The 12,168-nt window shown below is 42.1% G+C and overlaps 1 pseudogene; it reads left to right on the forward strand.

Moving 5' to 3' along the window:
- The first annotated feature begins 5,053 nt into the window (after window positions 1-5,053).
- Window positions 5,054-11,964, forward strand: LOC124483169 (annotated as a pseudogene).
- The last annotated feature ends 204 nt before the right edge of the window (window positions 11,965-12,168 follow it).

Below are 12,168 nucleotides of genomic sequence, written 5' to 3' on the forward strand. Positions count from 1 at the left end.
CGTGTAAAACAATAGGAGCATGGGACAGGCCAGCCACACATCCATCACTCAGTATTACCGTGGTTCCCAGTAGATCAAGCGAGGATTATAAAACCGAACCTCCAAGAAACGATATTTACTTTTACATGTAGGCTATTCATTTAGCAGACGCTTTTATCCAAGCAACTTGCAAGAGAGAGCTTTACAAAGTGCATAGGTCTAATAATAATAACAACAAGATAGCCCCAAAGCATTGCGGGCAGCCAAAACATGAAGTACACATTGTGAACAACCAAAAGAATAAGTGCCAAAGGGCAGAACCATAATAGCACGTAGTTAAGCAAGTTACAATTAAACAACGTGAATCGCTAAGTGCAAGTGTACCTGTAGAAAAGTAAGGAACAGTAACTAAAATAGAATGTTTCGCAGCGAATACAACAGTTTAAATCAGTTACCACTAACCATAAGTCTCTAAGCAAGAGTCATTGTGAACAGACGCCGACATGGGGAAATATAAATTTGCCGACTCCTGGTTGGAGAAGGATGAGTTTATACAATGGCTGAAGCCTGTCCGTGAAAACAGGCTTACTGTACATACAGTGCCCTCCAAAAGTATTGGAACAGTGAGGCCAATTCCTTTATTTTTGCTGTAGACTGAAAACATTTGGGCTTGACATCAAACGATGAATGTGAAACCAGAGATCAACGTTTCAGCTTTTATTTCCAGGTATTTACATCAGGATCTGATGCACAAATTAGAAAATATCACCTTTTTGTTCGAACCCACCCATTTGTCACGTGAGCAAAAGTATTGGAACATGTGACTGACAGGTGTGTTTTGTTGCCCAGGTGTGTCCTATTACATACATTATTCAATCAATAAATACCACTGAATGTCTACACTCAGGTTCAGATTGGGTAAGATAGGTTTTGTCTATGCAGACTGTATTCAGAGGTGAAAACAACATGAAAACCAGAGCGCTGTCTTTGGGTGAAAAACAAGCAATTGTGAGTCTTAGAGAAGATGGAAAATCAATCAGAGCCATTGCAGAAACATTGGCCATAGCCAGTACAACCATTTGGAATGTCCTGAAGAAGAAGAAAACTACTGGTGTACTAAGTAACAGACGTCGAACAGGTACACCAAGGAAAACATCAGCAGTTGATGACAGAAACATTGTAAGAGCTGTAAAGAAAGACCCTAAAACAACTGTTAGTGAGATCAGCAACAACCTCCAGATGGCAGGAGTGAAGGTATCACTATCTACTGTTCGCAGAAGACTTCATGAACAAAAGTACAAGGGCTACACCAGAAGATGCAAACCACTCATTAGCAAGAAGAATAGGAAGGCCAGGCTGGAATTTGCCAAAAAGTACAGAGATGAACCTCAAAAATTCTGGGACAAAGTTGTATGGACTGATGAGACAAAGATTAACTTTTACCAAAGTGATGGAAAGGCTAAAGTTTGGAGAAAGAAAGGAACTGCTCATGATCCCAAACACACAAGCTCATCTGTGAAACACGGTGGAGGTAATGTCATGGCTTGGGCTTGCATGGCTTCTTCTGGGACGGGCTCATTAATCTTCATTGAGGATGTAACACATGATGGCAGCAGCAAAATGAACTCGGAAGTCTACAGAAACATTTTGTCTGCCAATTTAAGGAAAGATGCAACCAAACTGATTGGCAGAGCCTTCATCATGCAGCAAGATAACGACCCAAAACACACTGCCAAAACAACAAAGGAGTTCATCAGGGGCAAGAAATGGAAGGTATTAGACTGGCCAAGTCAATCTCCAGACTTAAACCCTATAGAGCATGCATTTTACCTGCTTAAGAGGAGACTGAAGGGAGGAACCCCACAAAACAAACAACAACTGAAAGAGGCTGCAGTGAAAGCCTGGGAAAGCATCAAAAAGGAAGAATGCAAAAGTTTGGTGACGTCAATGGGTCACAGACTTGCTGCAGTTATTGAAAGCAAAGGATTTGCAACTAAATATTAAGTCTTATTCACTTAAATATGTTTTAAGTATATCTGTTCCAATACTTTTGATCACATGACAAATGGGTGGATTCAAACAAAATGTGATATTTTCTTAGTTGTGCATCAGATCCTGATGTAAATACCTGGAAATAAAAGCTGAAACGTTGATCTCTGGTCTCACGTTCATTATTTGATGTCAAGCCCAAATGTTTTCAGTCTACAGCAAAAATAAAGGAATTCGCCTCACTGTTCCAATACTTTTGGAGGGCACTGTATTGTAAAAAGAAGATTAGCGTAGCTTCGATGGGCATCAACGCTGTCAAGGCCGCCGTTGGCCGCAGAGAGCAGCCGCAGCTGTCAATTGCCAGTTTCTGTGCTCCACCAGCGACACCACTACCCAACACGACAGCTGAACTTGTCAAAACGGCTACGACAGCATACTCTGCTCCATCGTCTGCCGACATCAGGGTGGCTATGGGTGACACATCAACAATGCGCGTGGAGGTTATCTGGTGTCTCAATACTCCGGTGAATCACCGCTCTCTGAACCCAAACATTCAAATATTTCTTTAAACCTTGCCTTTTATTCTTTAGTTTATTATTTTGAGCTTTGTTTAATTCAGGCTTATCTGAGTTCTATTGTATGGTTGTGCTCTATAGATGTATTTGCAAACTACAACTGTTTATTAACTTTAAGGTTTTTTGCAGATTAGAACTTGAAGTGGCGATGAGGTCTTAAAATATTTTGACAAGGTCTTCAAAAAGTCTTAAAAAGGTATTGAAATTAACTTCAGGATTCCTGCATATACCCTGAATAAGCTTGCACCCTCCGAATCACTATGGAATCAAGTTGAATTCCAATCACAATTATTAATGGTGCATCAGTTATCAGTCACTTGTAACCTATACTCGCATAACCAAAACCCCACTCCACAATTGACAAAGAGTGAGTAAAAGATCATGCGGCTAATCTACTCTACTCTTCACACTTAGACAATCACTTGGTCAAAACTCCTTGCCGGGTAAGAATAAAATCACCAAATGTCACCCAGTGTGACAAAACTAATTTCACAACACTCACATGCTAAATATACATAACTCTACAAATTAATTACATCACACCTACATATCATTTCTTAATACATCCCTAAGACTAGGAAGGCTGTAAACTTTTTTCAATCAAAATTAACATCACACGCAAACAAATTCCAAGAAAGAAAATGTCTTATACTCGTGGTTCGTCCGAACTTGAATATCTCCTTTAGGCATGGCCTCTCCTTCTCCATCTGTTTGACTCAGTTGCAATCAGAATTAGACTGACGTCATGCAACACTATCTTCCCTAACCCACATTGTTGATGGAATCCATGGATGAAATGAACTTTCAGAAGAAGTATCAGAACGACCTCTAGAGATAGATTTGATGTTAACGGCTATGTCTCCCGTAGTGATGACCGGCATGTTTGTGATAGACTGCAAGGATTTCACGAATAGAGCTCGAAATATTGGAAAGCAGCAACTCATGATCACCACAACGAGAATGATTATCAAAAACACAGGTGCTGAAATACCTACAATCCATGCCACTAGAGACTTTCCTTTGAACATGTTAGCTACAACGTCCAAGATCTGATTATTATGATATCCTCATAACACTCTGGCTTCTCGATTGGTTCTCCCAATATTATCTTGTATGTCTCTAATGTTGTCAATAACTTAAGACAAATTACCAAGATCTTCAGATTCGGATGGAAGATACGTACAACATGAATCATCTCCCACAATAGCGCAAACACCTCCCTGTGCGGCTGTGATTGCGTTCAGAGCAATTCTATTATTTATGGTGTAATTGCAGCAACTTCAGCTCCCAATGCCTGAAATCCCATAAGTGTAGCATTAGCTACTCTCGCAACATCATGACGAGTCAATGCGATCATGTAATGATTAGAATATTGAAGTTCAGTATTCCAAAAGATGAGTGTTTACACGCACTAGCTGAGTGCGTGTAAATATCCTGAAATCACGAGGTAGAGCGCTATATCTGTCAGCTAAATCAGTTGCGTCAGTGTATTGCAAATGTACATAACCCATAGTTTCAGTATTGGAACGCTTAGCTCTTGAACCAGTGCGATGATGAGTCATGAATTCAATAGGTTCAACTACGTACAGTAAGTCGTTCATTGTGCACACTCCACAAACTCCTCTGAATAAGGGTGGTAGAATTGTCCATACATTCTCCCCACAGCACCAATTAAAACCTGGAGTAGGCGGAGTTCCCACTGTAACGTGATATCCCAAACCCGGATACTCAAAGATGCTTTGACACTGGGTGAGTCGTAGGAAGCCTACGTCTTTGGCACCAGGAGAATCTTTCTCTACTCCTCTAAGGCAAACTTCATAAATTGAAGATGAATTAATGTTAGCTGAAACTTTAGTAGGAACTATAGACAAATCATTAGGCAAAGAAACCATATGTTTCTTGTAGAATATTGTACATCCTACTAATGATGGCAATTCTTTAGGGACAGAGAATATAGTAGCATTAGAATTCTGTAAATCTGGTTGGCTTCCCTGATTTATGGAAATATTGGAATAGATTACTGTGACATCATGTTCAATAATCCATTGGCTTTGACTCTCATGTTACTAGCTTTGGCTACGTAGATGTTGTTCAACACAATAATTGGTCGCACTGGGGTGTTTGACTTAGGTTGCTAACCTAACAAAGGATGCTTTTGCAATACATACTGATAAGCGAGAAGGCACATGGATGTTAATCCTTCAGGACCTTGAAGTGGAACTCTCCAATAGGGAAACAATTCTTCTGTTGATTGAGGTAACATGGAACACGCATTACAAGAATTGGGAGTCAGTTCCTGCACCCTACTCTTAAGAGCACTGTACCATAAATTAGATGCGAAAGGATGATCCTTATTGACTGGCATATCCTCATCTGTATATTTTACTACATAATTTTCTTTAAAGGTTCCCGATAGTTCATTAGGTGAAATTTCTGGCCATGTTGTGGGAATTGGAACTTTCCCAAATACTGTACTAGGTGGTATCCAGTAAGGCGCACATCTACCTTTCCAATTAAGTGTAAGATAGGTGTAAATGTTGTTATCGCAAAGCCAAATCATGAGATCAGTAGCTGGTGTTCCCAAGAAGATCCTCTTATCTGGACAACCCTGAGTGAAACCCATCTGATGCACCGTTTTAACGCCCTGTGTATAACTTAGACAAGTTACAGGTGCCTTCATTCGCGTAGCTTTAATAACTATTGGTTGAATGTTGTCATAAGCATCCAAATCTCGTTGAACTAGAAACTTAGGAGTCAATTCTGTCCAGAATGCATTACAGTAATCAACTGTGACTGTGCTGGGCTTTGGAAACATAAGTGTTAGACTCATTATTGACCTTAAAGGGATTCGTAGTCTGCATTAATTGATAGCATACTGTCCGTCATGATAATGTATTCCACCTTCTGAACGTAGAATGGTTTCCTCCCTGTTGTCATTAACGGGTAGCTTAAGCAAATCATGTCTGATTCATTCATAGGAATATGATTCTGTACTTCAACTCAAAGAATACTCGTAGGTGTTGGAACGTTATGTCGTACATGTGTATGAACATGCTGATTAGAATTAGAATGTTCAGTTAATACTTCTTCAAGCACTATCCCTGTCTTGGTTTCATTCCATGAAAAATATTCAAATTAGTAGGATGTTCAATAATTGACCGTAATCAACGCTAGGAGAGAGACGATGCTCCGCACGACTATGACTATGGTTCTCTGTGGAGTATCCCCCATTCTTTTTTTCTGGTCTCATGGTTCCCACTGCTCGGTATTACAGCCAATGTCTCCACTTCTATATATCATGAAACAGAGAGAGAAGAACAACACCATATCCACACTCATGATAATGAAATATCAATGTTGAGGCGAAAAATATTACCCATCCTTCGATGTTCTGTCTACTTTATCCTATACGTCCTTTACTGCATCTGATATAGGAGGTGCTCATCGGAGTCAAGATGCATGGATCCATTGTGGTTGACCTTTAACCTTAACAGCTGTGCTGGTTGCCAAAAGAACCTGAGTTGGAGGTCCAAATCTTGGCTGATCCTACTGAGCCAATGTTTTTAAACTGCGTACCAAAACATAATCACCCGGCTGAAAATTATGAATACTCTGATCACCTGGAGTAGGGAGAGAGTCTGTTACTTGTTGATTAATTTCAGAAACAAAAGACCACAAATGTTTCACACAATTTTGTTGAGTCTCGTGCAACAAGGTTAAGTCATTTGCTGGTGTCTTGTCCATCAGCACACCTAGAGGAAAAGGTCTAGCCATCAAAACATCATGAGGAGCAAACCCTGTGCCTGAATTCGCCATAGCTTGATTGATAGAAGTACCTGTGGCAGAGCATCTATCCAGGTAGTTTGTTTTGTCTTTCCACCAGTTTTTCTTTAATGGTCCTATTTGTCCTTTCCACTCGTGCTGAACTTTGAGGGTTATAAGGAATACGAAATGTCCAATTAATTCCTAAGGCTGCGGCTAATTGTTTGGATAGTGTAGAGGTGAAAGGAGTTCTGTTGTCAGAGTCTATCCCATTTGGTATTCCAAAACGAGGAATGACGTGTTCCATTAAGCACTTAACTACTGTTTGAGCGTTTTCTTTTCTCGTTGCGAAGGCTTCTGGCCATTTTGAAAATCGATCCACTATCACTAGAAGATACGAAAATCCTCGACACTTGGGCATGTGAGTAAAATCTATCTGTAATTGTTGAAATGGACCTTCAGGTTTCGGCAAATGATCTCTTTTAGCTGGATTGACATGTGGATTACAACGAGCACAGATTAAGCATCTCTTAACAAAGTCTATAACTTGTTTGTCTAGTCCAATAGTGAAGAAAAGTTGTGAAATATAGTGCATGATGATCTTATACCCCACATGAGTAACACCATGTACATAGGATATTAGGGATTCATACGCTATTTTTGGTAATGCTATTCTATCATCTACATTTTTCCATAAACCATCATTGTGCTTTACGCACATTGTCCTCCCCTTGTGTTGTTACCTTGCCGTGGTGGGGAGGCTTGTGTACTTCCATGACCCTAGAGGTTATACCGGCGGGGGTTATACCCCTGGCAGGTCCTACCAAGCCGGGCAGGTTTTAGGGTAGAGGTCCGACTAAAGGCAACACCTAGTCCTCCAGGTTGGGGGTTGGGCGTGGGACTAACAACCCCACCCCATAAAACAATACCTGTTACCGACACACAAACAAGAATAAACCAAGATATCCCGCCCCGGAGAGAAGATGGACCTTCGTCAGAAGGACTTATGACGCAGGGTGGTGAAAGCCAGAAGCACCTGGAAGCCATTCTGCCGAAAATCATCCTTACAACCGGTGTTACAACCACCATCGGTACATGGAACGTAAGGACCATGTTCGAAGCAGGAAAGACTGCACAAGTTGCCACCGAGATGAAGAAGTACAACCTTGCCATACTCGGAATTACTGAATCAAGATGGACGGGTTCTGGACAGAAGAGGCTTGTCACAGGAGAGCTGCTGTTGTACTCAGGCCATGAGGAGGACAACGCACACCACACCCAGGAAGTCGCTTTGATGCTGTCCAAGGCTGCTCAGAGAGCACTCATGGGATGGGGGGCACATGGCTCGAGAGCAATAGCAGCAACATTCAAAACAAAGAAGGAAAGAATAAACATGAACATCATTCAGTGCTATGCCCCAACCAATGATAGTGACGAAGAGAGCAAGGGTGAATTCTATAGCAGAATACAGACCATCATCCAGAGATACTTAGGAAGAGACATTACCATCTTAATGGGAGACTTCAATGCAAAAATTGGAACTAACAACAGAGTCTATGAGAGGATAATGGGGCAGCATGGTCTAGGAGAGATGAATGAAAATGGAGAGAGATTCGCAGAACTATGTGCAAATAACAACCTTGTCATCGGAGGAAGTGTCTTCCCCCACAGGCGAGTACACAAAGCCACATGGGTATCACCAGACCTCTCCACTGAGAACCAAATAGACCATGTATGTGTATGTGTAGCTCTTCTCCTGCCTGGCCCCCCAGTGATGGAATCACCTCCCCACCTTCATCAGAGACACAGACTGTCTCTCCACCTTCAAGAGAAGGCTCAAGACGCACTTGTTCCGGGAGTACAACGGTACTTAGGAATGGTTTGTTGAACCCAACGCTAGTTTCCTCAAGGATCACAATGATTCTTGCTTAGACTGTTGCTCTTGTTGGTTAGTGGTAGCTGATTTAAACTGTTGTATTATATATAATCCAATTTTTATTGCTTTCCTACAGGTACACTTGCACTTAGAGATTCATGTTGTGTAATTGTAATTTGCTTAACTACATGCTCTTATGGTTTCTTCCCTTTAGCACTTATTTTTGGTTGTTCACAATGTGTACTTCTGTTTTTGGCTACCTGCAATGCTTTGGGGCTATCTTGTTGTTATTATCAGTGACCTATGCACTTTGTAAAGCTCTCTCTTGGAAGTCGCTTTGGATAAAAGCGTCTGCTAAATGAATAAATGTAAATGTAAATGTGTCACAGAGAAGTTTAGGAGGTCCCTCCTAGATGTACGAGCCAGAAGAGGATCTGACGTAGCATCAGACCACCATCTTCTCGTTGCCAAAGTCCAATTGAAGTTGAGGAGAAACTGGACAGGTGAGAAGAACCAGAGTGATAGGCAGATTTTCTGTGTACAGAGAAGCTTGAGTCTCTTGCTGTGGTCAAGAGGTCACGCAGCAGGTCTCGGACAATACACATATAGATAGGAGAATGTGCACTTTAACCTTTGGACAGAGCAACATGCAGAAAATAGTATAAACAATGAGTGATTGCTGCACCACCTGTGCGGTGTTCTTCCTATGCCTTAAGTTGTGGAATGTCTACCATTTAAGGACATGTTTTGGTGGTTACTATATTTGTATGGTCCAGCTCATATATAATGTCTATCTGAGAGACATGTTTCTCACTCCTGCCTATCACTCTGTTGTGGACTGATGGTGTGATCCGAGCAGCTCGATTAATAAACGAAGTCAACTCTTTTTCATTGTGGTGCGTTCCTTGGCCCATCCTCCGGCAGAATATCATCATAACACAGAGAAAGAAATTCAACACAGCACTATTAAGAGACCCAGCAGCAGCAGAGAAATTCAAGATCGAACTAATGAACAAGTTCCATGCCCTGCAAGAGCTAGATGAAGAAGGTGAGGAAAGAAACATAGATGGGATGTGGAAAGTAGTAAAGGAAGCCGTAATCACAACCTGCAATGTAGCACTGGGACCACATAAATATAACCACAAGGCTTGGATATCAGCAAAGTCAATAAAGAAGGTGAAGGAGAGGAAAGAAAAGAAGGCAGCTCTAAACAGCAGTCGTACAAAAGCAGAGAAAGTGAAGGCACAAACAGAGTACAGGGAAGCAAATAAGAACGTGAAAAAAAGCTTGAAGACAGACAAGAGGAACTACATAGAAGCCCTCGCTTTAGAAGCAGAAGAAGCAGCTAGACATGGGAATCTGAAAGACCTGTATGACACCACCAAAAAGCTGGCAGGAAAGACCAGTAAACCTCAAAGACCGGTAAAGGACAAAGAGGGAAATCAAATAATGGGGGAGGAAGGACAGAAGAAAAGATGGATGGAACATTTCGAGGAACTACTTAACAGACCAGCCCCACAAGACCCACCACACATCCAACAAGCAGACAGGGACCTGCCAATAGACCTCAGTGCACCAAGAAGGGAGGAGATCAGGAAAGCAATTAAAAAGCTTATAAACGGCAAGGCCACAGGACCAGATGGCATTCCAGCTGAGGCTCTGAGGATGGACGCAGAGTCAATGGGAGAGATGCTTCACCCTCTCTTCACGAAGATGTGGGAGGAGGAAAACATCCCATGCACTACGGAGTGCCAGAGAAATTAACTAACATCATCAGAAACACCTATGAGGGAATGACCTGCAGAGTGATCCACGAGGGACAACCTACTGGTGCTTTCTGTGTACAAACAGGAGTGAGGCAGGGGTGCCTACTATCGCCATTCTTGTTGCTGCTACCAATGGATTGGGTAACAAAGCAATCCACAGCAGATAGAAAAAATGGCATACAGTGGACAATGTGGGCGCAGCTCGATGACCTGGACTTTGCAGATGACTTGGCCCTTCTCTCTCATACCCAGCAGCAGATGCAGGAAAAGACCAGCACCATCGCAACCAACTCTGCTCGCCTCGGTCTTAGCATCCACAGAGGGAAGAGCAAAGTCATGAGAGTCAACTCTGCCAACACTGCACCCATCATGCTGGAAGGCGAAGCTCTGGAGGAGGTTGAGGAGTTCACCTACCTTGGCAGCATTGTCAACAAGCAGGGTGGAACAGATGCAGATGTGAGAGCCAGCATTGGCAAGGCCAGAGTTGCGTACCTCCAACTGTAAAACATCTGGAGCGCAAAAGACCTGGCCAGCACAACAAAGATCAAGATCTTTAACAGCAATGTAAAGTCAGTCGTACTCTACGGAGCTGAGACATGGAGGACTACAGTGAATACGACAAACAAAACCCAGTCATTCATCAATACCTGTCTGCGACGAATCCTCCAGATCCACTGGCCTAACACCATCAGTAACAAAGAACTGTGGGAACGTACCAACCAAAAGCCAGCGGACGAAGAGATCCTCCAACAACGTTGGAGATGGATAGGCCATACTCTCCGTAAACCAGCCACAAACACCACAAGACAGTCCCTCAAGTTGAATCCCCAAGGGAAAAGAAAGAGAGGTCGGCCGCGAAACATCTGACGTAGAGACTGGGAGGCAGACGCCAAGAAAATGGGCTACACTTGGGGACAGCTTGAGATGTTGGCTCAGGACCGAGATGCTTGGAGAACTCTTGTTTGCAGCCTAAGCCCCAGAAGGGGTAGTAGGAGATGATGATGATGATGATGTGCTTTGCGCATCCTTTCTTCTCCCAAAGTAGAACTTCGGATGGCATTGCCTGATTCTGAAACAATATCAAATCATCAATAGTAAACGGAGGATCAGAAATGTGAAAATACAAGAAAGAATGATTCATCCATGGTGGGAAAGAAGCATTTAACGCTGCATCTTTTGAATGTTTGTCGGCTAAATTATTACCTTTGGCAATATCAGAATCTGCCTTTGAATGAGCCGCACATTTTACTATAGCAAGGTTAGTTGGTAGCATCATAGCATCCAACAAGCCTCTTACTAAATCCGCATGTTGTATGGGTTTTCCTGCAGTAGTTACAAAACCTCCCAAATCTTACAGAAGTCATGTGCCACTGAAAATGCATATTTGGAATCTGTATATATGGTAACTGATTTATCTTTGGCATATAAACATGCTCTAGTCAAAGCAACTATCTCGGCAGCTTGAGCAGAAGAAACAGGTAATCTGTAGGCTTCGATACAATTTCCTAAATTATCCACTATGGAATATCCTGAAAGAATAGTTTTATCATCTGGGCGCATTGCTGAACCATCACAAAATAAGATAAAATCACTATCTTCCAAGGCTGTTTGTTGCAAGTCTGTCCTTACACTGGATGTGGAGTTAATAACATCCATGCAATCATAAGGAACTATATCCTCTGGTTCTATTCCATGCAGTAAAGCTTTTAGATGCACGGCTGGATTTGTGTGTGTGGCCGTGGAAATAGTCAAATTTTGAGTTCCTCTCAAAATGTGTTCGTAATTACTACGTCTTTGGCTTGTTATGTGCTGCGTTGTTATATTTATTGAGATAATGTTCACCGTATGTGAAGTATGTAATACCATGCAATGTCCCAGAACTATAGTTTGTGCCTTCTCCACCATCAAAGCGGCGGATGCAACAGCTCTTAAACAGGGAACCATGCCCTTGACAATTAATGGCAACGTTGTACCAAAATAGCCTACTGGCCTGATTCCGTTTCCATGTTCCTGGCCCAGTACTGCGGATAATATTTCACCATTGTCTGCAACGTACAGATGAAAAGTTAGTTTGTAGTCAGGTAATCCTGACTGTAATAAACTGTCAATGACAGGTCTAATCCCTTTTTCTTTGGATAAAGGATATTGTTTGATGTAAACCGGATATTTACTCATGTTAACTTTAGCTTCATAAGGGGGCACATCCATTAGTCCCACATGG

The sequence above is a fragment of the Hypomesus transpacificus genome, chromosome 21 (genome assembly GCF_021917145.1).
Source record: "Hypomesus transpacificus isolate Combined female chromosome 21, fHypTra1, whole genome shotgun sequence".
NCBI lineage: Eukaryota > Metazoa > Chordata > Actinopteri > Osmeriformes > Osmeridae > Hypomesus > Hypomesus transpacificus.